Below are 26,977 nucleotides of genomic sequence, written 5' to 3'. Positions count from 1 at the left end.
TTAATGTGTAATAGAATTAGCATTTAGGAGAAGCCTAGAATATTGTTCCTTATAATATAGCCTGGTATTATTATTCAAGACAGGTCTTCTCACAGAGCAATTTAAGCCCCCCAAAATTACCCATCATTACACAGCCAGTCCATTTAACATTCTGAAGCTAATCACACAACAACCTACCCTTTCAGAGGAGATACAAAACCTCGCTTGGGTTTTAAGTTCTGATTACAAGATGAGGTTCCAATTGAGAATTTCAGCTGTAAACCAAATGACCTTCAATGACCGTAGACTGGAAAACCTGGTGACTAATCTAAATAGATTTCCAGGCAGGGGGAAAAAAACACCACCCAGCTCTTGTTTCTAGTCCTCCGCATTATTAGGGGAATGACAAAGACAAGCAGAATGTGAAAAAAGTCGTGACTCCAGTGACCTTCATGTCTTTGTCCCAGAAAGGTCAGGAGTAATCAGCAAAACTTTAACTAGAGTTCAAATTCAGCTTTGCTGTCCTTAGAGGATGGTAAAATTAAATATTCTGTTCTTGTGCTCCATAAACAGCCACAGTAATTGGTGATGTTTCCCAGCATTGGCTATGAAGATGTATTGGCATGAGCTGAAATTCAGAGAGAGGCAGTACTTCACATGGTGTATGGCAGATATAACCAAATCCTGATGTCACCTTGTAATGCTGGAAATCACAATCACATTCCTTAAAATGAGGTCATACCAGGATATGAGCATGCACCAGAATGTCTAGGACATGACTTTACAGTTTGTCATGCTTGTTATCCAAGGCAAAACACCTATTGTCAGTATCTGGGAAAGAAAATCCTGTGAAACGGAAAGGCATCAGGCAAGCCAAATTCTGCAAGAATAAGCCATGTGAAAATAGGAAATACAGTGAGTAATCTGGAAGAGAGAGCTCATAGGGACTTTCTGACCTTGGCCTGGAGTGCTTTGTCCTTTTCCTCCTTCTGCATGTCACAAGAATTATTTATTTATTGAATATCCATCCTGATTAGAGCTGTAGGAATGATCATGTTTGATCAGACCACAGGAGACCACAATTTCTAGCATCATACCATTAGTGAGCAGAATTTTAGAGAAACCTTAAGGAACTAAGAAAGAAATAAACATTTATTCTTGGGAAAATTCTCCTTCTTGCTCTTGACAATAAGGAATTGCCTTATGCTTTACTATGTAGGAAGGTATAGCCTCTCCAGCAGGATTTTTAGAAACCCTGAGTTTACACCTTGAGAGTTTCCTGTTGTCCACATTAATATTTTGTCAGATTTTTTGAATCCTGCTGAACCTCTGATGCAAATTATGGCCTCAGGAAATAATGCAACAGACTAATTTTGAGTGCAGTGAACACATGCATATTTCTCAATATATTTTTATTTTGTTTATCATTTGTGTAGCAACTCATTCTGATTCTTGTGTTTTGCATGCTTCTCTTCAGTCAGTCTTCACAATAAGAATGTAAGTGCCTGGCAGTTCTTCACTTCTAATTTCTGAACCTCCTCAGTGCAGGCTTTTGTAGGGTTGGAAGTCAGCAGACATAAGTATTAAATTCTGTAATTGATTTTTATATACCAGCATGTACTGGTGTCAACAGGCTTCTTGAATCCTGTAGGAAGCATTAAAAATAAAAGGCAAGTTTCAAAATTAAGTAAAGGATCCATTAAATGCTCTCTTCTTCTCCTCCAGCAACTTAAAAATCATGGCACTTACCTTGAACTTTAAAAGGCTCCTTCTCTCTTATGCATTCAGATACTGAGTTGCATTTCCTGTGTCTTGAGACGTAATGAGAGTGGACATCCTGTGCTGCACAGCATCAGTAAAATTGCAGCTGTCAATGCAAGACACCTGCAACATCCAGTTTTAGAGCTGTTGGAATGGTGACCAGCATTTCTGAAAAATGTGGAATTTGGGAAGAGTGAGAGATTCTGGTCCAGGATTCAAAATCAATATCTGCATACTCTGCTTTGAGCCCTGCTGACTTCAGCGAATGCACAAGAAGTAAAATGTGAATTTATCATGAATAAAGGAGACAAAGCCAATCTTTTGTGCTTGCTCTAGTGCTGCTAGTGCCTGCACATTCTGCAGACACATTTGGTAACCAGGACTTCCCCAGCAACATGTTTTGTATGTTGGACAATGGGAAAAGTATTTCAGCTTTTCCTTGCATGTATCTCTCTTGAAGGAGATGGTGAAAACATCTGAAATAGAACAGGGTAAAAATGTGAGTAGCCATCAAGGGACAGGGACAAAATACCTCCATTTAGCCTTCCTTTAGTAGAGTTTTCACTCTGCCTTTGCTCTCTGTAGGTGATGTAGGCAATAATGGATCAGAGGATATATACATATATACACACACTGTCTCTCTTTATATACATATAAATATATATATATTATATTTATATTGGCCCTGTTGGTTCAAAGGTAGCCACTGCAAAGTAAATGCAACAGTGCTCAACAGATTTTCCAAAATTATTTTAGGAAAGTGATTGAGTATGAAGCAATACATCCCATAATATAAAGATAATAAGCTCTGTGCAATGTCACTGCAGTTATAAGTATCAATATAGTATGAACCATGCAAAAAAAAAATGCTGTTTTGTTAACATTTCTTACAATGCCACATATAAATATATCACAAGAACTGTAATAAAGAAAATAATAACAGTAAGGAAATGAATAAGAATAATTATTACTTAAAATGGCATTTCCTTTAAAATGCCAGAGTGAATTCGTTAAGATCTTACTAAGGAGAGGCGGACGAATGTTCCTAGAAATGAGATCACAAACTTTATCTGTCCTCTTTAGCTTCCTCAATTTAGGAAGAAATTAATATTGGTTTGCATCTACAACTGCTGCAGTCTTTTCCCAGTGCATGAAAGCATGTTTATTGTTAAGTTCAAATATTCACAGAGAGAAAAAAGATGCTCATATCTTAATGCTGGCTTTAATTCTCAGGAAACTAACCATGCACTTCTTACAGGTGAGAGCTATCAATGCTAAATAATTTTGTAGTTGCTGAAGATCACATTCTAGTACTGTCTAGGAAAAAACAAGTAGTCTCCCCAGATGTAAATATTTAGCAAAAATCAGGATATAATTACATTACATGATTAAATAATTTTAAACCCACTTTAGGACAGGAACTTCAGTACTGGGTAATGGCTAGATCCTAGAGTTTTATCCTTCTCTTATCTCCAGGCACTGCAGAAGCTAGAAACCATTACAACAGGACAGAAGATCACCATTACAGAGTTATTAGAAGGGGCAGGAACATCAGGAACATGCCGGTGTTCTGTTTTTAAAAACAAATGACCCATTAATTCACAAAAACAACCCCATTACTGGAGTAACAAACTTAGTTTACGCAAATGTCCCTATCAACATTATTCAAGCCCAAACTTGATTTAATTTGGAAAAGGAATGAATCAAGCTGAGGGTAATGGCAACCTATTAGACCATGCAGACCTTAATAAAACATTTAAGAAAGTGTGCTGAGTGACATGAACATCAAAAGAGAAACCAAGAGAATGAACTGCAGAATAAAGGAGAATTTCTGTGTGAAATCATACCAGAGAAGGCAGAAGGAGCAACGCAGGCAGAAGGAGTATGTGCCTAACTGTGAGTGAGAGAGAATAATCACATTAATGTCTGTTTCCCTAAATAGTTTCAGTTTGTTTCTTTATTCTATTTTTACTGAATCTGATTTCTATTCAGGTCCAATTAATAATAATGAGCCTAAAATTAATTTGCATTATCATTTACAATGGATGCTTTGATCATGTATGTAGTTGGAACTATAATGCATACATTACCATATTATGCAAATTGCATTGTCAGTGTCAGCTACATCTGTATATCATTTCTTCACACCTCAATCCTGTGTATTGTTTCTCTTGTACAGCCTAGTAGAGGGAGAATCTGGGGAGATATTACCAAGGGAAATACTGCTACAGGTGTGCTCTCCTCTTATGTTCTCTCTAAACACACAGTGCTAGCATCAGGCAGGGGAGAACTTTAACACAGATGTCTTGTTTGTGTTCTTTATGAAATTACTCTCTTGCATTGAGCCCACACAGGCAATCCAAGCATGTACAAAAAGCCCAAATACTACCTTTTTTTGTTTTTGACACAAGTGTCTCTCAAGAAGAATTTGTAACTGCTCGCAGCATAAATCTGTTGAGAATCTGACCTAAAAAAGAAAGCCGAGCCAGTACCACGATGTACATAAAGATCTGATTTTTAGGTCAAACTTATGCATTCATGACACTGAACATGCTGGGAGAAATGTTGCACATCAATGGGTAATGGAGCCACTCAACTCTCCCTCAGCTGATTACTTTTTGCCACTGGCCAAATTTCGTATTGCAGTGAGCGGGCCCAAAACTATTAGTAGTTTACATTTTTATGCTGCCTTTCATCTTGTGAAATACTCCCTTGCTTTACAAGTTGATACAGTAAGCACTTAATGATTGTTTAATCTATTACAGTGCTGAAACTTTGTGTGGAACACAGGAAGGATTTAGCAGTCTAGAATAAGGGAGCTGTTTTGGAGAGGAAATGAGGACTACAGTGTCCACTTGAAACAAAGATGGGAGAATGCAATTTTGAAGTTTGGCATCTGGCCAGGTCATCAGAGTTAACACACTTTACAGATATAATTACTGCAGTGGGATCTTTAATGAGCAAAGTGGTCAGAACTTTGCTTTAACATGTCACCCAAAAATGCACTTGGGTCACACCTTGAATCTTACCACGCTGACTCATAGGCTAACAAGCAGATGAGATCCTCTTCATTCATTTTTCTCTCTTTTAGTTAGAACCCTAAGTAAATCTCAAACATGAATCAAACAGCCAAACACTGTCAAAAGAAAATTTTACTCCACTTCCAATTTAATGAAGATTTTGCATGAAAACCTATCCCTCCAGCCGAGCTGAGGATCATATAAGTTTAGATTCTTCCTCCCACAGATAAATTACTTCAGAGTGCCCCTACAGGCTTGATCCTGCCTTCCAAAGAGATGATGGTGAAATTCCTCCCGTGAGGTCACCAGGCCCCCAGAAGATGATTCACTTGGCCCTTTCACTGTGCTCAGTCTGTTTGACAGGAGATAAGAGCAGTGCCCCAGGAAAGGGAAGGGAAGGGAAGGGGATGAGTGGGGCTGACCCTTTTTCTTGCCAGCAAGCTGTTTGGTTGGATCATCCTGCCTTTTGAAACCTCTTTGCTAAGAGCTGGGTCTATTTGCACTGCTGCTTTCCTTCCCAGGATAGCCTGGGACGTGACGCATGCAGAATCTTTGGGTGAAGGAATTTAGCTTGGTGTTATCTGGTGAATGACAAACACTGAGTACTGTCAGAATGAGGTATTCCTGTGAGTCCTCAGCAAAGTGTTAATCTGATTAAACTTCTAAAAATTGATATACATTAAACAGAAGAGCATATTAGTATTGTCAACAAAATTCAGCTCTTAGTCACTCAAATGCAAACGTCAGATATTTGTTGCTCAGTGTGCAATTAAAAATGATCTGATCACCCTCCAAGCAGAGAACTGACAAAAACATGGGGTGAGGAAACGTTTTTGGTTTATCTTCTGCTTATAGGAAGATGCTGATAAGAGGGAAGAATCATTTTAGTTCTGCATAGATAAAAAGATCGTTCTTGGCAGAGTAGATTAATGTACCTGTCTATACAAGCATAGAGGAAGAATGAAGAAGGGAAATAGATTAGTATTCTGCTGCACATGGGACAATCAAATATGATCTTTGGATTGGCAACTAGACTAATAATAATCACTGTAATAAACCAGGGCCTTTATATCTATGATATGCAGTACTAGCTAAAAGAGAGGTGCTTCTTAGCAATAATGAGCTGGATTCTTCATCACTCATCACCTTGTGTAATTATTGTGGTGAGTTCAAAACAAATCCATTGTGCTACCAATCAGGTTTTTTTTTTTTCCTTTCATGTTGTGTTTTCCTTGCAAGGGCATAATGACTACTCACAGAGTAGACAATGAATAACCAGCCTTAATATATGTATTGTCTAGGTAAGAGTAAGGAAAATGTAAGAGATCTAATGGATGAGTGCAATAGATAGGACAAAAGCTGTTATTTAAAGTTTAGGTACTTATATGTTGCCAGAGCCAACCCAGTGGTTAAACAACTCCAAGAAAGAAAGAAAAATGGGTAAAAAAAAAAAGGAATCTGGCTAAATACCAAATAATACTTTTTCTTCTTTCAGAATGATTTATTAGCAGTTGTGTTAGTAAAAGTATGCACAGCAATATTGAATAATATTAAGACAAGTAAGCTGTAACAAACTTAGTAATTTAAAATTCAAAACATCTGATCAACTAGCATCTTAAATCTGAGACGATTTTTTTAATTGACCAATTTGGTTTTAGTTGAATTTTTTTCTAAAGTACTGTGGCTACAGCTGAAGTGAGGATAATCAAGGTAAATTATGAAAATAACCTAGCTATGTGGTAAGGGTCAACAAAAAGTCTTGTTAAGATCTGCTTTTTATGAAGATATCCTGTCTGTATTGTCAAAATGGATTAACATTATAACAAAACAGAGCCTGTCAATTGAATGAAAAGGAGATATTAGCACAAGGATACTTGTGACAATTAATATTAGGTTTTGTTTTAGACTGTGAAAGCAAGAAAATAAATATCACAACCTTATTTGATCATTTCTTCATTTACCCTTTTCTAGCACAGGTCACAAAAAGGTGCAGAGATGTTTATCTTTTTTTTCTTCTGTTGTTGGCTTGTGGACAGGAATTTTAGCCTTGAGAAGAGAAACTGTCAGATTTGTAACTCTATTTCTTTAATGGGAATTTTCCTGTGTAATTCTTACCACATGCACTGCATTAAGCTTTAGAGTTAATGTGGCTTTTATCCAACAGCACTGAACTGGGAATGGAGGGTGAAGGAGTTGCCCACATGTTTCCGTAACCATCTGTTTTCCAGTGTTACTGACTAAGTAAATAAAAGTTACTCTGTGAACACGAACAATCTTGGCCTCACTTGTTTGTCTTCCAGCCTAAAATTACAAAGGGAACTTCCTTGCCAGGAAGTAGTGACAAAGGTTTAGTTATTTCCCAGAATATTTTGTATATGCTAAGCACACCAGTATATGAAAAATGTCTTAGAGCTGAATATTTCCGGGGAGTTTCAGTGTTCTTGTGTCAGTGGCAGTAGAGTAAAGCCAGGGCAGAGACCTCATTATTAAAAATCCTTATAAATGTTCTTGTGTGATCAAGTCCCACTGGCAATTATGCCAACATTTACCAATAAAGTTCTAAAGAAACTTGATTCAGGAATAAAAAAAACATTCCTCCATTTCAAAACACCACAGGCCTTGAATTGAACAAAGCAGAAGCTGGGAAATAATGCTCACTCACCCTGTGGCCGTGCTCTGAAGGACTTTGGTGTCCTCATGTCTGTGAGGGCTTTTACCTTCAGTGATGATTTGAATCCCTGGAAAGACATACCTGTGACTGAAGTGATGTGAGACATAAATCTGACAGGACAAAATATGGCATGCAGTATAACCCTCAATACCTTCTACATAAATTAGAAACTGTGTGAGCCCATTTAAAGCACTTCCCACACGTTTTCAGCTCTTGCTGCTTACAAACCACAGCAAGTACCAAGTATGGAAGTGTTCTGTACTCACCAGCTGCTTCTTCCTGAGTGACCACCTGAAATTGTAATAGTGTCAAAAGCATCCCAAACCACACTATGCCAGAAGGCTAACCCAAAAATCAGCTTTTTATCCTGCCTCAATCTGTGAAGAAGATGGTGCAAACTGTAAGGAGGATGCCCAAGTTAGTGAGAAGTCTTGTCAGGGTTTAATGCTAACAAGAACAGTCATCGCATAAACTGCAGCCCCACTTTTCTGGACATTTAACCAAAAAAACTTCACAACCAGGTTGGTGTCTGATCTGCAAGAGCTAGCTAGCCCTTCTGTAGTTTTCCAGTGACATAAAACCAGTTAGTACCAGCTGAAATACATTAGCAGTTTCAGTAATTAGTAGGCATAGCCATTTCTTGTCAGTTCTACGGGCCATATCCTCAGCTGGCGTAAATCAATGACACTCTGGGCTCTGGAACTGTTTTATTTTACTCACCTTGAAATAGTTATGCATACTAATTACTGCCTTACCCATTACTGCTCTTGTCAATTCAGACACCTGATTTACACCAGGTGAGTTTGTCCCATATATTTAGAAGTTTCTGCACATTCCTTCAAGAATCTGTAGTGTCAAATAAACTTTCCAAATAAGCCAGGCACATGCCTTCCATTATCTATCAAATCAATGCTCAGTGAAGTGACACCATTGCACATAAATCATGACTGCAATTATTAAATCAAGCTGAGCTTGTATTGTGTTCCACTGTTGGGTAGAATTAACCAGGGAAGAGCAGGAGAACAGGCATGTCAGGATTGCTGGGATGGAAGAAGGAGTTAAAAGCCCCACCCAAGCTCTCATAACCTAACCTTTGGAGCATGCAGCTGATAATGCGAAACAGAACATAATGCCCTGGAGGAGATACATCTGGAGGTCAGCTCAGTCAGCTACTGTGGAACTGTTCCAACAAAGCAATCAAATATCTAGCAAAACCTATAAAAAAAAAAACATCCCATCTTTGGTATATAGACATCCACCCTGAGCTGGACGAGGGTAGAGAAGCCTGATTTCGATTTCATACCCCTGTCAGGCAACCTAGGAGCTGAGTTTTCTCTCCACAAACACAAAGTGAGGTTTTTAACTGCAGCTTATTAAGGCTCAGTTTGTCTAACCCATGCATAATAAATTCATGTGTCAAGATCGAAGTTGATTGTTCATCAGAGAAAAATGAGACAAGATAATCCACTTTGCTGGAAACGTAATGCTTTAGGAATGTTACAAACTACTGCAAATGTTTAACTCCCTGCACCTCATGGGTGGTTATATAACAAAACACCCATTCAGGGGCTGATTCTTATCTCTGGCTTGCATAAGGCCATGTCTAGACAAGGATTTGAAGGTGTGTTTTTTGAAAGTGTTCACAGAGTGGTCTACTTGGCAGATCAGGAAACCTCCCCTTTCCTCCCCCCACTTCCTGAACTTTCCTGCATGTGGAATGGGTGAAGTGTGGGCCCCTCTCCCTCAATTGTTGGTTCAATTAATTTAACAGCTGACAGTGGTGATTTGTCCAGCTTGGAGTCAGAAAGTGACTTCAGAGTGTTGAGGGAGCAAAGGGTCATCTTCCTGCTCACCCTAAACCAGAGCTTTCAAAAGGTCTGAGGATTTGCATGTCTAGGCTTTTCAGCATTATTTCAGCATATATCCACCTGCATGGCGCAGAGATGACACACATAGGTATCCCACATAAGTTTTGATGGTACTTTGCCTTTTTAAACCAGTACTAGAAATAAAGGATGACTTTCCAGTGATGGGAAACCCTTTGACAGTATCCCCTTTACAGGAAAATTCTTCCAGTGCTGATTTCGTCTTCCATTGTACCTACCCAGGAATAATATTTTTGTTTCTTTATTACCTCATTTGCAATGAACTTGACTCAGCCATCTACTCCTACTTCACATACACCTCATGTTGTTACTTGAAGTATTCAGTGGAAAAGCTGGAAAATTTACACAAAGTTCTCTATAACATGTGGACTAAGACTCCATCCCACTCAATTTCTTTTAAAGCACTGCATTAAGTTTACAGTCTGTGCTTCCTCCATCTCTGATTTTTCCCCTTTTGTATCATCAGCAGCAGCATATGGCAATGGTAAAAATCCTTACAGAGACGTGCCCACCATGTGCCCATCTGGGGCTTGCTCCATTGCTCCATAACATTGGGCAATGTTAATACTCTCACAAGTTCTAAGAGCAGCAACGTTTTTAACAGTCACTTTTTGCACATTTTCCCTTCTCTTTATTTTTACCATTTGAGTTTTTTTCTTAAGTGCTCCTAAGTATTTAAATTTTTTTTGTCATTTATTTTATTATTGCTTTAACTTTCAAGTGTACCTCAGAGGAATAATGAAAAATAACTATTTTACTTATGGCTAATATTCTACTATAGTTCTAAAACTTATAAAGACACATTTCTAATCAATGAAGGTAAAAAACCATGCCTGTGTAAATGCAAAGTTTTCATTTTTATAATCACAGTTAATTATGTATTCACATTTGTAAAACAAAAAGTAGGAGAAGAAAAAGAACTGGGTAAAGTTTAAACCACATTCAGAGGGAAATCAGGTTAGAGATCAAACTGCTGATGAGAAATATGAGAAATCCTGCCCTGCTGAAATACATGGGAAGGTAATTATTTTCCAAGGGCCAGGCATTTGCCCTTTGTTTTTTATAAATGAAATACATACAGATAAGTAGATACACATGCATACATATTTGGTTTTCTTCTGTAATAAAATAGGAATGGCCAGGCCAGCTGTGATAGCTCCCTTTGTAATGGAGTTTTCTATATGCACACACTTTAAATCTGGTTTGATAACCCGTGGTTTACAGTGTCATTAGGAAGGTTGAGACCATGAGGTAACTTTCAAGAAATGTGGTCTGCTGCCATATCTGGAACATGTCAACTCTCGGTAGAAATATATTTTTAATAAAGAGAAGTGCTTCAGAGGTTTCTCTCTTGATATAGGCCTAAGTTCAGCAAGCTAAGTTCAATCACAAAACTGACTTCTAGCCTTCCAGTACACAATAGGGTTTTAATGTTTAAAGTTAGGTGCAACGTTTAAAGTTAGGTTAAAGTTTGAGTATGGAACTGAATAGCAGCCACAGCGAAAACATCTTTCATTTAAGATAAAAATCCCTGTTTTGAATTTTCTTCCTTGAACTCTGGCTCCAATTTGAGAATGCAGTGGTGATGTTCAGGTTTCTGTGAGGAGCCCAGCAGGAACGTCAGCAGTTCTGCTTCACTGCCGAGTATCAATAGTGCTCAGGGATCAGAGCTCAGAGCCAGCACTTAGGAGGGGCAACCTTGTCAGTCAGCACTTGACTGCTCTGCTCTGTTCTTGACCAGCCCATGCAATTCACTTCGCCCTCAAGGTAAGATGAGTGGGTGGATCGTGGAAGTGTACAAACAGCCTTCAGGATAATAATTCAACTCCTCTCCTTTTACCTTGAAGCAGTATATTTCCACACACAATCAAAGTGCATAAGACAATGTTCAATTTAAAGAGGTGCTCAGGCTAGGATGGGTTGTGTTTAAGAAGCAGAGAGCAGTCTGCATTTTATAAATTATGCAGTGGCTTGTGGTTGCAAGGCAGGCCCTGGATTTACAGACAAATGATGCAGAATTCCTGGCCTGTCTGCAGGCTACTGGGAGTGAAAGCTCATGAAGGGACTGAGCAAATGAAGTGATAAGCACCACTGCTGAGCCTGTACTCTCCCAGAGCTCAAGGGCTGCTTCTGGCCTTGCCAAACTGGTGCCACATTGGGAACGAGCTGCAGCAGAGCCTCTTCTGCCCTTGCATTAATAGGTGCAGGGAGTTGGGCTCCTGTGTGCCAGAAATGGGGCAGGGACCCTGCCTCCCCAGTGAGGAATCTGTCTTCAAGGCATGATGCAGCCCTTCCTCTGAATTTCAAACTTTCTGGCCTTCAGCACAAGGATAGTCAGTAGATCACCAATATATACTAGAAGACCTCAACATTAAAGATTTCTCAGCTCTGTCTCTCTAACTTATGGAAATACTTAAAGGAAAAATATCATAACTTGTCACAACTTTTGTGTTCCCCTTTCAATGCAGTAGCTGACAAACACTTAAAAGTTGCTTGCTAAAAGTGTATAACTTCAGTGTGATGTAACACTCTACAAAAAGATCACCTCAGATCTGATTCTGCCTGTCACAGTTACCAGTTTGGCTGCTTGTCTCAAACTGGCTGTGCGTCTTCAGTGTCCATGTCCCTGAGCTGTCTATTGACATGTTAACAGATAGGACAGAAGGAAAATATGAAGAAAAAATATTCTACAACAAATAACAACTCGGTCCATTATGTAACTGCTAAAATATTTATAAGAAAGGCTTAATGTGCTTTTTAAAAAAGAAATAATATTAAAGAACTCATGTGTAATTAAATGTGATATGGAAACCATGCTGTTTGGTAGAGCTATTGACTTCACTATTCTCTTTCTCCCAAACTTAATATAAAATTAATCATTAATTTTCAAGCCAGTAACTTTCACCAATGAAAACACTGGTTGTTTAGGCCTGAGTCAGTGAGATATTAACACCACAACAACATAGATATAAATTGTCATAAAGTCATTCAACTCAAAATGTGACTCCTTTTTAATAAAATTGCCTGCATTTTTGAGCTACCTCACAGCCAAAGCTGAATGCTCAAAAGCTTTTTACCAGCCTCACAATCAATATAAATTGTCTGTTCTCATTACACTTACTTGTCTTAGCAAACTGTGGGCCCAAATCCCCAGCAGGCACAACCAGAGCCCACAGAGCTGCACAGCTGGGACCTGTAGTGCTGTAGTCCCTTCCTATGGATTTCCTGCTTGAATAAACTGTTGTGTATTGAGAATACTTGCCATAATCCCAGTTACTCTGGGGACTCGAACTCACACGAGGTTTATCCAGTATTAACAGTTATTTGACCTTTCTTGGCAGAGCAAGAAGAAAATGCTCTTTTACATACTCTTATGCAAACCTCTTAAATATTAAATGAGCTGTGCACAGAACTTTTCTTGTGTGAAGGACCAATAATACTTTGGACCTCACTCGAAATCTGGGTCACTTTGACCTTGTGCAAATGAAATCTTGCATTTCACCAATTTTTCACGTGCTTGTTCCGTCTTGAGCAAAAACCTCAGAATCAAATAAGCACCAGCCTCAATGTAGAGGATGATTAACTTAAGGAGTTCTTGGCTTCTTCTTCAAGAAGGTTAACATGACCTTGAATGGCAAGAGAATGATACGGATTTGTATTGTTGAATCTTATGAGGACTGCTGTTACAAGGAATTCACCTACAAACTTTACTTTTAAGCCCTAACAAAGAGACATTTCTCTCCCACTGCTTTTTTTGAGATTATTAGTCCATCTACAAACTGAAAAAAAAAAATCAGTCAGCTGGCTCTTTTCTACCTTGCTGACACTCAGCCAAATTCATGCACGTATTTCCCATTTGCTTCAGTGAGAGTTTTGTCGATGGCAGTGCCGTAAATTCTACCTCCACCTTCTCTCTAATTGGCACCAACGTCAAATGCTAAAGGATGTCCTTGGAAAATCAAGAAACCAGGAAGTGGAAATGCACATTTAAATCCAGTTCTCTGCTGTGCATATAGCTGTCTATTAATTTCTTTTAGCTTATTCCACATCAGGGCTCTGTTCTGTCCTTTTTAAAGTCATCAGTAAAAATCATGTTAACATGAATGAGGCAAAATTAGGCATATAAGTGAAAGTGAAGTCAAAGCTTAGCTGAAGAATTCCCACTTAGGACTTAGAGCTTGACACTGTGGTCACTGAAGCATTTCTAAAGGTCATTGTCTGATATGATCTTTTCATAATTGTTAGTGAAATGAAGGCATCTTTATTCTGCTCTGCTTACTAGCAATGCTTATATAAAACGTGGATTATTCACAGCTCCTTTCCTTTTGAAAATGGGCATTTTTAATTTCTTTAAGGGAGAAATAAGGCACACCCAGTATGAATCAAACTGAAAATAATTGGTTGAGTTTCATGTGCCAGCCAAACAGTGCCACTTGTAATTTGTACAGAAGGTCTATTTTGAACAGCAGTGCCATCAGTTTAGGGAGGGAAAAATCCCAGAACTTAAATCCTATTGATGATGGAAGAGTAGAAATTATTCCAAATTATGGTAATGCCCTTAATTCTGTGTCAATAGCTGTTCTAGTCATAGGTGCATGTTTGCAGCTCTTCCTTGAAGAAAGAAATTCTGCTTTTGTGGCACTGGGACAAATATGCTTCTTGATAAAGTGGCAATGTACTTTCAGCTGAAAAGTGGAAAAGCAGTCAAATTCTTTCAATCCACACCTATTGAACTTCTGATAAACGCCTCGTTTGTACACTGCTGAATTCCTCATTAGAGTCAAAATGAAAATACCCTTCCTTAAGCTGACTTTAAGAAAACCAGCCTCTTGACCTGCATATAACAGAATGTTTAACACAGTTGATAGTCTGTCAAAATTGTTATGAATGTTGTTTTTGAACATATTTAGGTAAAAATATTATAGATGAGCTCTGATTATAGCTGAGACCCCCACTGTGCACTAAAAATTTATCTAAGATGGTCAAAGTTCTCTGTTAGAACTTGTTATAGAGTGTAGAAAGTTCTCCTTAGAAGGGAAATACTTATACTAAGGAGAAAAATCAAGAGAAAAATTGATTAAAATATCAGAAGGGAGAGAAGACAATTAATCCATCTGGTCTATGGGAAAGATAGGAAGAGAAATGAAACCTCTGCAGTTTGTTTGTTCAGACTGACTAAGTTTTAAGCCAGTGAGTAGATTCAGTGAAGTCAAGAACACAACTCACATCTCACAGTAAAGCATTTACATAAGTCCATTGCAGGACTGATTAATCTTGCATGTTTCAGGATGTGTTCTAGTGCTCTCAAGACGAATCATCTGAAACTAAAACAGATGGGTAGATAAATCAGAGGTAGAGATCTAGGTGCAATTTTTTGTGTCTCATGATAATTTACATGTAATCAAGCTGACTTTTAAAGTTAAAGTTATTCAAATGTTCATACAAATATTCCACATAAAAAACACATTTACAGTTTCTGTGTGTGGGTTGCCTGATAAGAGAGTATTTGATTAAAATGGGCCTGTTGACAGGGAGGATTCTACCAGAATCACTGTTTGAAAGGTGATTGTTTATTTCTACTCACAGATGTGATTTTTCAGACCAATTCTCAGGAGAAAAGTAACAGCTTTCAGTAGCAGATTCATTGTTTTCAACAATTTCTTTTTCGTTCTTAAGAGAATAAACATTTTAGATCTGAAAGCACGTTAGCATGACTGCAAGTTTCAACAGCTTTAGGAAATTTTACCCATGTTAGCATTATCATTTCCCTACTGCAAGCCTAGTTTCTTCTTGGCCAAAAATAAAAGGAGTTAGGACACTTTGATTTGAAACCTACAATAGTGTGCGTTGAAAGAAGCAGGCCATGATTTCTACATGCAACTGGAAGGGCTAAATTTTTTGGTTTTAATATTATTTGTCTGCAAACAGTATAAAGATGAACCATTTACAAACATTTCTTCATAGAAAGAATTGCTTGCAGCTTTCAGTTTGAAAACAAGAGTTTTGCTATTGTCATTTCTTAAGAAAGTGTGTGTTCTGATAGGATTCTGCACCCATATAGATCATCTGGATCTTTTAGGAGAGTAATTCACATAGTAAAACCAGCGAGCAGCTTTTTGTGATTTTGTGATTTTTTTTCACAGCCAGTAGCTGAGACAGCAAAACTGTCTCCATCATTTTTTGTCTCCCACTGAAGACTGATGGAATAAGGCTCTGTACATGCACCTACTCACAGGTGGCTGCCTGGTGATGCTTCTGTTGGCTTTCCTGGAGTGAAATAGCAAAGGGATGAGGGGATGTGGGACTGGGGCCCAAAGGATTCTGGGAGCTCTCATTTGAATGAAAAATAATCCATCTTACACAGCTCTTTTCTCAGAAGGACCTCATTTTTCCTAGCTCTAACATGTCACCTCCAGCTGCTTCAACACCCTCACTTTGGGTTATTAGGAAAGCTCTAATCCAGAACTAAAGAGCTGAGCACAGAACTTTTTTCCAAAAGTGGGCAGGGGTTTGTTTTAAAGAAACAGAACAATAAGCAAAGAGATGGGACATTAATGAATGGCACAATGGGCCACTGGTACTGCTCTGCAGAAACAAAGGGCTCAGTGCAAGAATTCCCTCCTTAAGCGTGTGACAGACCTTCTGACCTGGGATCACAGTGGCTCACAGACAGAAACAAGGGAGGAAGCAAGAAATCTCATCATTTCTTTTCCCCATGGGATAAACAGCATCATTTTATTCTACCTTTAACCCTGGCGGGAGACACCGCCACTCAGCAAACAAATCTATATTAAGTGCACTTGCTGGAATTATTTGCAGCATTATTTGTTCCAGAAAATGACACTAATAATATATTGCTGAAATCAGAAAATGGAATTTGACATGAATATAACTTTCTGAGTAGTAAAAAGCATCTTTCCTTAATCAGCATCCCTTATTAAGGAATTCCCTGTTTTCCTGTCCCCAAAGAGAAGGAAAATACCATTCTTCTACAATATCCCTTTTTAACTCCCAGACAAGCTACTTTTGGCACTCTGGCTTCAACCATACATGACTCTACAGAAATCAAGAACAATTCTCCTGCACTTTCACAATATATTTTTGAAAAAAGCAAAAGCTGCACTCCACTGTTGAGAGATCACTTTGTCTGCAGAAATAAGGATTCATATGCACAGCTTTCACCAATGGAGAACACTCTGCAGGTGTTCAACTCTCATATCAAATAATATTACTTGTTAACCAATGAAAATGGAAATTGTCACATCAAAAATGTGGGGATCTTTTTCAAAAAGTATCCTCAGAATTAACAACTTCTGGTTGCTTCTTCCTCCAGTCTCCAGATATGCCTGTATAACTTAACTTCCCTGTGATCTGTCAGGAGTTTATTCAGGAAATGGAGATGTCCTGCTGGCCAAATCTGTTTTTGTAATGGTAACCCTGCAGGTTGTATGCTACCAGCACAGTTTTTATGCCAAGAAGTTCCTGCATTAAAAGGGGGAGGTTAAAAGTCAGTCCTGCCTTGCAGCTGCTTTTAGTGAGCTTTGGCAAAGGTTCACCAGCCTGTCCATAAATGTGCGCTGTCGTTGCTGTATGGGAACATTAATCAATGTTATCTGCTGCAGAACTGTCTTGCATTGTGATTTTGACAGGAACTGCAGACAGGCTCACATGTTCCCATTATTTCTCATATTTTTAGTAAAGCAGCTGTAAACATGACTAAGTTCATTTTAAGAGTTAATTTCAACAGTGTGCATTCTTTCACCACAGGGTAAGAAAACAACCCTGATTATAATTCCTCTCCAGAAAATCCTCTCATGAACAGTATAAGGTGATACCAATTATCTCTCTCTGTTTTGGAAGGTTTAGATTTTTTCATTATTTAAATAATATCCAGCTGCAGTAAGAGTTTCTTAAGAGGTACAGGTACCAGGAGATAAAATATACAACAGTGTATGCTTTTGTGTGTAGTAGTTTTACAGAGGACTCTGTGCTTTCCCACTGCAAAATGGAGACAATACAAGACACATGAGATTTTTTTTACAAGGAAAGAAAATCACTGTGATTTTCAGGTCTACACTTTTAACGCGTGAAGAATATTCTTTTTATCTACTGTCTCACTTAAATTCTTGGATGCACCTTAGGAAAACTCCAGTTAACCGCATGGACATAGGAACCCAGGGGTCTTGATATAGATAGCTTGAGCAGCACCTCACTGATACCTAAAGCAGCCAAGTGAAGTCACCCACCCAGCTGTCACTTTTTTGAGAACAGAGGAAGAGGAAAGGTTTCTCCAGGAGCTATATTCTCCTCATGTTTCTAAGAAAGCTATAGTAGAATGTCATGCTTAGCAGGTGGCAGTGATATGGTGTGAGTATAAATGGACACAGTTTTCAGAATATGGGGAGCTGAAGCCCTGTGTCCATTGGAGGACATATGGTTGCTGAGATACAGAAATTATAAAGGAACATAGTCATGTGTAGACAGAGAAATTAGACAATCTGCTTATGGCTTAAAAGAAGAGACAATTTTGTGCCATCATCTGAACACCCAGGTTCCAAAAAATACATTTTTCTCATTCTGTTGTCTAAGGTGATCAAATATGATATTATTTTGAAGCTTAGTGTGTACCATAGCATTTGTGTGCTTGACATATAGATGTAGAATTTACATCTTTCTTTCCCACCATTAAAACCCCCCCAACACTTTCAACACCTCTTCTATTCTTCTTATTCTTATTGTTACTATTACTGATTTAATCTTGTCTTCTTATAAACCAGTTCCTCAGTAGCGTTTGTCATGTACAAATAGATAGTCCCTGACACAAGTGACTTACATTTTAATTGGATGGTTCCTGTCTTGTGAAAAAAATTATATTTATGCTCTAACATCACCATCCTTCTTTTAGCTCACCAGTAACATCCTACTGAGACATGCCAAAATTATTTTCAAATAGTGCTGAGTCAGCCATTCCTCTTCAACAGCCACTCTTGCAGCAGAACCAACCTGCACGATGCCAGCAGCCTGCCTTTTTTAACTCAGGATTTGGAAGAAGGTCACACAGGTTAGGGCAAGTCCTGCTGCCCCTTCAGACAAGGTGGGAAAAACCAGAACCACATTCAACAGCAAAGTAAGAGCAGAGAAATCCAGTCAAACAGGAGTTAAGATATGGGAGACCTGACTGCAGCTGGTGATCACAAACTTCTGCTTGAAGAGGGAAAAAAATTGTGTAGGTTCAGCTGGGACCTTAACCCACTGAAAACAGTATTTAGCCCCTGTGGATGCAGAAAGGAGTTCTTGTGCTCTGGAAACCTTTTATAAAGAAACTTATGCCCTTGAAAATAAAAGGGAACTCAAGTCTGTGTCCTTTGATATCGACCTTTTTCCATTGCAGATGACAGTGAGCCCTCCTTGTTTTGTGTTCTGTAACAGAACTCAATTACATGTAAGAAAAATAGATCTGTTTTCAAAATTAAATGTACTACCTGTAATAAGAAGCTTTCTGTTCTTTGAGTATAGAAAGATAATAGATTGTTCTAATGTCCTGTCCCTTGCTGAGGCCACAGTCTAGTAGCCCTGTCTGGCTGGGGCAGAACAAAAGGTTAAGCCTTACTCAGTGTCTCTCTGTTTTTGTGTAGAGACCAAAAATTGGTGCTGCTTTTGGATGAAAATGTTGCAAATGAGGCTTTGCCAGAGGAAAGAACTTAAGCCTCGTCTCTAGAATGGAGGATCTGCTGCCCTGTTTTGCCCTGTCATAACCTGTTTTACAATCTTCTTATAAGAGAAATTTAATTTTGAAAGGTTTTTCTGGCCACACTGTCATACTCTTTCTTCCTAATTCATTGTACTATTTATTCTTAATTCGCTTCATCAGTCTTGCCATGAATCAGGAATTACCATTACATCAATCTGTGTGGTCCTAATTATAAAGACAGGACTGTAATTAGGCATTTGTCCCTGTGATATGTAGAATGCTGTATTAAGCATCTCAGAGAAATATATTAATCTTAACTGGTTGAAATAACAGTTGCATTGCCTTGTATATCAATGCAACTTTCCTACATTTTTAAATAAAAAACAAACATAGCTGGTCTTAGCAGTGTTTTTGTCAGCCATACAATCATGACACTAATTTGAAGCTGATTATGGACTTTTATTGACTAAACACAAGCTGAAATTTGCTGACTAAAAAAGGGTGTGTTTTTACCTGTAGGGCTGACCTGGTCAAGAAAAGAAATAAATGGAAAGATGGACTTAGTGCAAACATTTATCATGTCCTCCGATGACGCCTCAACTTTTCCTATACCAAAAGTTTCCTAACCTTCATAAATACCAGTATTTAGCAAATTAAATATTTAATCTTTCAATTGTGGAAGAACATTGGGTATAGCAAGTACAACTCATTCCACTCATATTGCTGAAATTTATCTGCTGCAAAGGATTAGCTGCTGTATTCAACAAAAACGAAGCTCTTGTTTTCAAATAAAGAGGTTAATTGGCTTTGTACAAAATATGCTTATGTAGCACATATTACTAATATTGCTTTTGTAAAGGCTCATTGCAAAGGAATCTAAAATTGTCTTTTATTACAATTATTTTTACTATAATCTGTCCTTGACCAAAAAGGATACTTAGAGAGCCCATGCTAGCATGTCATTATGACTGCTTAACTAGTCATTGGCCACCTCAGTGGTTCTGTTGTTATACTCCAATTGTGTTTGCAGGTGTAGGCCCTTGAGTTGCTTCTTCCTTCCTTTTTTTTGTGATTAGTGTCACTTGCATATACTGTGACACCACAGCTTCTGAACAGGGTTCTAGTTCTCAGTGATACAAAAAGGTTTTGCATCAGTTTAAGAAAGATGTGTGTATCATTATGTACCCATGTACAATCTAAATAAAGACACACATTATATATCTGCTTGCCAACTGAGAAACATGCACTTGCAACTTCTATTTAATGTCGCATGGGTACACATACATGATATGATCCTTTTGGCAAAGATTTTAGCAGTTTTGACACTGAGATGGTGGTCTCTGCCTATATGTCTACCTTAGCTCTTTGCAGGCACATAAAAGCTTAGCTTGAACTATTCGATATTTGTCTGAAAAATCATCCTAGAATTTGTCCATGGTGATAAAATTAACTATGTTTACAAAAATGCATCTCTCTCATGCAAATTTTATCAGTGATCATGGATCTTTCTGATTCTAAGTACTCTGTTCCTGCTGTCGATAACTTGAGAGTTTTGAGAAATTCTAGTCCAAAGAAATTTTTCTTGACTCTCTAACTCCTCTATTTTGGTTCCTAATTTTCATCTTAATTGGGATGGCTTTTAGGTTTCCCTAATTAATGTACAATTATTTCTCATCCAACAACTTTGCTAGATTATTTCTTAGATGAATTCTTAGTGGGTAGCTTAGTGATACTTTTTTATTGTTTTTAATTCATTTCAGAGAATGTTAGGTTGCTGATGGTAAATAATGTATATTTTCTCAAGTTTGTCTCCAGTGCCATATGATGAATAGTAATGAAGCGTTAATTTTATTTTCTCTATACATAACCGTATTACTGGAAGAATCTCAACAAAGTAAAACCTCATTTAGACAGTTGAAAAATAAGCAACATCAGAGTTCTTCAAGCATTATATATGTCACTGGTGATAACTATCCCTTTCTTTCATAGTCTATGAAACTTTCAGGGCAATCTCCACACATGTCATATAAAAGTCACAGGCATTGTGGAAATAGATCATCAGCAAACAATGGGCCAGATCCTCAGTGTATTGAGATTTCTCTCAGCTCCATCTATGCTGATGAAGCTTTTCAGCTCACAGCAGCCACAGGTTTGGCCCATTGCTTCCAGCATGATGGTATTTCCCACTTACTAGATTTTATAGAATTAGCTATTCTAATTTAAGCTTCTTGTGTGCCTAGACCCATCCCTCCAACAAATAAAAGAGGAAACAAAGAAGAGATTAAAAATGCTTAAGTAGTGAGTGCTGCAGAGTAGGCAATAATGTTTAATAGTCATTATTCCTGCTGGTTCCATCCCAGGAATGGAAACAGTGGGAATGAGAACAGAAGGAAAGCATGGATGTACCTGTTGTTGGAAACATCTGTACAACCAGCTTGCTCTCTGACTTTCTGCATGGTTGTGTTTAAAGGGCAACTAGGACTGTATAAACCGAGAGGGCAGCCAAAACCATTTTCTCCAGCCAGTCACAGAGTGGACATGGTTTAAGGATGTGTAATGTGGGTATGGCTTAAGCACCCTAAATTCTTCCTTCTGGCAAATCTCCAGCGAGGTAGACATCTCTCCTCTGCATACCTACAGTCAGGATCTGTGCTGGCTGCTTAAAGTCCAAGATTCCTCTCTCATATAAGGCCAGAATTAGTTTTATAGCATGAATTTTCTTTTAAAACCATCCTGGAAAAAAGTGAGAGCTAGATCCAAGTTTTTCCTCTAAGTGTATCCTGTCAAAAAAGACCCTGGAGTTCAATGGTGTAAGGACTGAGAGACACTAGGTCAATAAAAAATACATTAACAAGCAACTTAACCAGCTTAGCTGATCCTTTAAAAAAATTCTTTGCACTTAGCAAGAAGCACATTATTTCTAAATAAATTAGAAGCAGAACACAAAGGGATATTTACTGCTACATAAAAGGAGAAAATGAACTGAAAGGGCAATATGCTGTACTAAGACTATTTGAATATATGCAGTTTTAATGACAGTTCTAAACCAGCAACTGTTCAATTAAATACAATCTGTCATGGTGGGGAGAGAAGGACGCAATCATGCTAAAGAAAGACATTTCATGGCAAATGGGAACTTATCACTGACTTAAAACTTGTGTGTGTGGTGTTTAAATAACATTAGACAATTACAGAAATTTAAAAATTATGAGCTTGTAAGTGGATTTTCTTTCTATTATTCATTCCTTTTTAGGCTGTTTCCGCAGTGCAGAACACACACTTTCCTTTATTTGCCCTTTCAATTCTTGGAGAAGGTCTTTGTGAAAGTCATGCAATAAGTTCCATTTGCTTACAGTTCACCAATAATTCCAGCTGAGAGAAACCCCTAATGTTATTCAGATATTTAGGGCTTAATGATTTTTTTACCTGTTCAAAACTCTACCTGCACTGCATGTTTGTGCAGCATTACACAGCACAGTGTAATTGTGGACATTTCCTTCCCACCTTGGGGTCAGTCAGTACTCACTGCATGAACAGTGTTGTTCACATGAAGAAGATATAGGCATTGGCATGGTTTCATAAAGGCAATCCAAAAATCACCAAGTAAAGTTCAAAGAAGAAAAGACAGCAAGGAGTGTAGGGGTAAAAATAAAGGACCATGATGTTCCCAAGAGCTGAGGGCATCATGTATCTCAAGGAGGATTAGATTATACGTTCCAGAAGTTAAAAATAATTGGCATTCAATAGAAAATGGAAGCAGGGAAGACAAATCTTTTCTGGGGGCATATTCTCATAAGAACACAACAGTAAAACCCCATTATACCTACTTACCATTTTTCTGCAATTTGGAAAGTGTCTATCATTAGCAAAACCAGCCAGCTTAATCACATTAGACCAAAGCTTTTGGGGGACATTTAAGTCTTCATATCTCTCAAGTGTCCTGATTTAATTGGGACATCCTGAACTTTCACAGTAAATCAGAATTCCAGCTGTCCTCGAACCAGCAGGCAAATTCTCACTTTACATTACTGTCCCCTATGCTGGCACCTTCCAGAGGGTAAACAGAGGTCTGGTAAGACATGGACACAGAAATGTCAGATGTCACTCTATTTAAATACAAAGGCATTTTAAGGTTGGTTACTTGGGCAGAACTGCTTGTGCATATAAATTGCCAGTTCCAGTGGATTAAAAGCAAGAGAAATACTGTTTGGATTAATATATATGCAATTCAATTACACTTTCACTTTAAAACCACTCTAGGAGCTTCTGTTTTCCATGCCTTGTGCTTGGAAACAATGCTGGTTTAACATGCCAAGTCCATTTACTTCTTGTCTAATTTCAATGATTATTTGTATGAAACTTACTGAGAATTTTTGATTGACTTTTTTTTCATTAGAAAGTGCCTAGTCATAGAAATTTGTGCCAAGAGGTATCTGTTTCAATGACAGCTTATTCAGGAAACATTTCTCTGCTTATGGTGGGAAGAACATTTGGTCAAGAGTAGAAATAGAGCTTAGAGTAACTGAAAGCACACCAGAATGGGAAGCCTTACCACTCCAAGCATTCCATTCTAAGGTTTCTTATATTTTAAAAGAGGACTTTCACAGCACTGGCAGTTATGAGACATTCCTGTAATTTTTTTATGGACTACCACTGGAATACAGTCTTAAATTACATATATGCATATAAAAAATTATTTTTAGGAAGAGAAATCCATTTTTCATGCAGCTTCTGAATATTTTTAGCTGTGAGATTGACTTGTGTGTTCAGTGGAAACCTCTGTGGTTGAGTAGTGTCACCTTTTAACCATGGTAAAAAGCACTTACAAACCTGGAGCATGGAAATTCAACTTCAGTACAAGACAAGCAGTAGAAGTGAAATACAAAGTAGAGTAGCAACGAATAGCAATAAATAAATAAATATAGATATTTGTTGTCTTATATATTATTACAGTTCTATTATCACTGTATGGTGCCTTCTATATCAAGAGGCCTTTTATCACTATAGCGCAAGAACTCCATAGCACCAGAGTTTCATACCTCTTCAATATTTCTCACAGGCATCTCCTCTAAGCACTGACTGCTCCTGGTCCTTGCAGCAGCAATCTGACTCCACTTTCCACCAATCCACTCTTTTATACCACTTGTTGTTATTGGCTACAGGTGTTGCCTGTTATCAGGCCCGCTCCTAATCTTTAGTAATTGGTTCAGCTGCAACTCATTGGAGGGATAAGATCACATTCTACATTACCCATACTGTGTCTTCCTACACATATTTAGTGTGGAAACCTAGCCAAGGGAGCTTATCCACTGTTAATACAACAAAGATTCTTCCTCTCTGAATGTTTCTTGTGACCAATCATATTTCTCTTAAGCTACACCCCACGTGGTCCTTTTTCAACTGCACCAAGGATCACAGCAGCTTTGTTTCTTGCTCTGTGTGAGTAGGAAGAGCTAGAGAAGCTCTGAGAGAGGCAAACATGTCCCAGATGTTTGGAAAGTGCCCACCCAGCTGGGTTTCACTGCAGTATCCATGCAGCACTCAGAGCCTGGCGCTGTTTCCAGGCTCTCACCCAGGAGCTGTTGCTTCTTTCCCTCCAACTGCAGCACTACAAACATGCACAGGGCCAGGAGAGCTGGGGCTGCTGCCTGCAGGGTCTTGTGCCTCTTTGCACAGAGCAGGATGAGGTGCCAGCATGGTCACCAACCCTTGAGGAGCAAACCTGACCTGCCCTGTCACAATTTCCAGACATGAGGTCCAGTGCGCTCCAAGGATGGGACAGGAGAAACAGGGAAGGGAGAAAAAGGGGCACATTTTTGTAGTAAAACCCATTAGTGCAGTAGTTTTAATTGTATTGTAGAATCCTTGAAAGCAGCTTTTTGAGAACTCCAACTTCTTATTACTAGATACTGCATATCTAGGGGTGATTCTGCTGCTGAGAATGCTGAGTCCTTAGTAAAAGCAATGGTCAGGACACTAAATTCCCACCCTGTACATGCTGGTCTTGTTTGGAAGGTGCTAGAACTCAGCTTAAAATATGCAGTTTCTGCCTCCCAGGAAATAATTATTCAGTGGATAAATTTTTAAAGCAGCTAAGTTTTAGGAGGCCTTCTCTAGGCAATGAAGGTCCTTCTCTTGATCTGCCTGTGCTCCATCTGTGGAAGTGCACTGTCCTGTTTTCTCAAGTTTACTCTTCTTCTGCCACTTTTAATCTATGGTTAAATGCTTTTACTTGGCTGTGTAACTTTCCTCATAAAACACTTTAAATATTTTAGTTTGCGATGTAAGGTTATATAATTCATGATTTATTTTTTTTTTATCCTCAATGATCAACCAGGCAAGTGTAATATATGTTGTAGATTATATTCAATTTTCTTTGCTTATCATTCTTTTTTATTAAATACTGCATGTAATGATGCATTTTACTAATTAGCTCAAAGGTACCACAGGCATTAACTATATTACATCCATTATTGATGTCTCATTGCATGGTCTGAAAGTAGAATCTGTATCTTTCCTGATGTCCTTCACAGCTTTGTGTATTGCTCTGAGGTTTGAGCCCAAATCAGTCATCCTTTTGTTAACTTAAATAATAATATTTATTTGTCTTGTCTGTTAAGATCTAGATAACTTGATTCTCTCTGCCTTTTGCCCTTTTAGCTTTCTGACCTAATTTTTCAGAGTTTTTAAGATAAGTAATACAAGAATCCTTGTAGCAAAAGTAGTAATTGATAAATTTGATCATGTTCTCCTGAGCTGTAGGAAAGCATTGAATATAAAGTTGTATTTTCACTGGTAAGTGAAATAAACCAAAACCACAGAACCACCACAATATAAAAATCTTAGTTTTTCATTGGAATCACATTTTCTTAGCTGGCCATGGTATCTCTGAACTGCTCAAGATAAAGTGGCATGTCCCTGACTGTATAGGCTCCACTTGGCTCTCAGCTACACACATTATGGTCTATATTCACACTGAAAGTCAAAAAAAAATAGAAGTTAAGGATGTCTACTTTATGTATAAACATCGAATTTACTGTTGAATTTAGATTTTTGATTCAATAAGGATCATTATAGGAAGCAACATCATCACCCATTGAATCTCACCAGGAAAGCAGAACTAGGTCCTGATGATCCCACAGATCAGGGACTCTCCTTTCATCACAGTGGATATTAATAGACATTTGTCTGTCTCTAAGGAATATGCCTTTGATAAATTTCCTGGCTGGATTTCTGTGGAAGTCTTAAAGAAAAAAATGTGTGATTGTGGCAGTTCTTCACTCTGAACATGATGGTACCAGGCTCCATGTGTGCAGTGAATCCTGCCTGTCCTCAGAGAGGGATATTCAGTTTCAGCAGCTAAAAAACTTCACTTGATCTCAGTAAATGAAACATCTTTGCAGTAGCATGAGACCTCTTAAGGGCAGGGCAGGGTATGGAGGGTTTCAGTAAAAAAATCTGTGATGTTGATAGAGGGGTTCTTTCTCTTTGTTGGACTTGAATTGTACCTCCAAACCATAGCTGGAATGGACTCATCCTGACCTTTCTTAAAAGCTCATTGATTTTCTTTATATCAGGAATATGTGTAGAGCAAGGAATGGTTATGGCTATAATCTAGCTCCAAAACTGTGGTTTGGGATCAATTAGTAGGTCATGAAGAGCTTCTGGAAGGATATGGCTCAGCACAGCTTCCCAGTAAAGCATAATGTCTGTATTCCAGAGGTGTGAGTGCCCTCCTGCTCCCTGGCAATAAAATATCCACTTCACATGGCCTATGTTAAATAGCTGTTTATTACAGTGGCACTTTCCTCTACTAAACCTGAGACAATCAATCTTCTGGGTTTTAAAAGCCTTCATTTTTTAATTAACATTAGTGCCAATCTACCTGGAAGAAATGTGGAATTTTCCTTGCCATTTAATCTTATGTGATGTTCACAGTGTAAAAACCAAATAGCAAGTGTTCTGCAAG

General features: G+C 38.2%; 1 long non-coding RNA gene across 2 annotated transcripts; it reads right to left on the bottom strand.

Moving 5' to 3' along the window:
- Window positions 1-1,358: 1,358 nt before the first annotated feature.
- LOC135443162 (uncharacterized) lies at window positions 1,359-24,115 on the bottom strand. Of its 2 annotated transcripts, none has more exons than XR_010438854.1 (4): window positions 24,048-24,115; window positions 7,423-7,498; window positions 1,729-1,908; window positions 1,359-1,624 (listed from the first exon to the last, which is right to left on the bottom strand). It is a non-coding gene; the product is annotated as an uncharacterized LOC135443162 (long non-coding RNA). The 2 variants fall into 2 exon arrangements; XR_010438855.1 differs by lacking the exon at window positions 24,048-24,115 and adding an exon at window positions 7,698-7,980.
- Between the last annotated feature and the right edge of the window lie 2,862 nt (window positions 24,116-26,977).

This window comes from Zonotrichia leucophrys, chromosome 1 (assembly GCF_028769735.1).
Source record: "Zonotrichia leucophrys gambelii isolate GWCS_2022_RI chromosome 1, RI_Zleu_2.0, whole genome shotgun sequence".
Taxonomy (NCBI): Eukaryota; Metazoa; Chordata; class Aves; order Passeriformes; family Passerellidae; genus Zonotrichia; species Zonotrichia leucophrys.
Note: the sequence above shows the minus strand (reverse complement) of the source record. Positions and strands in the feature narration are given on the sequence as shown.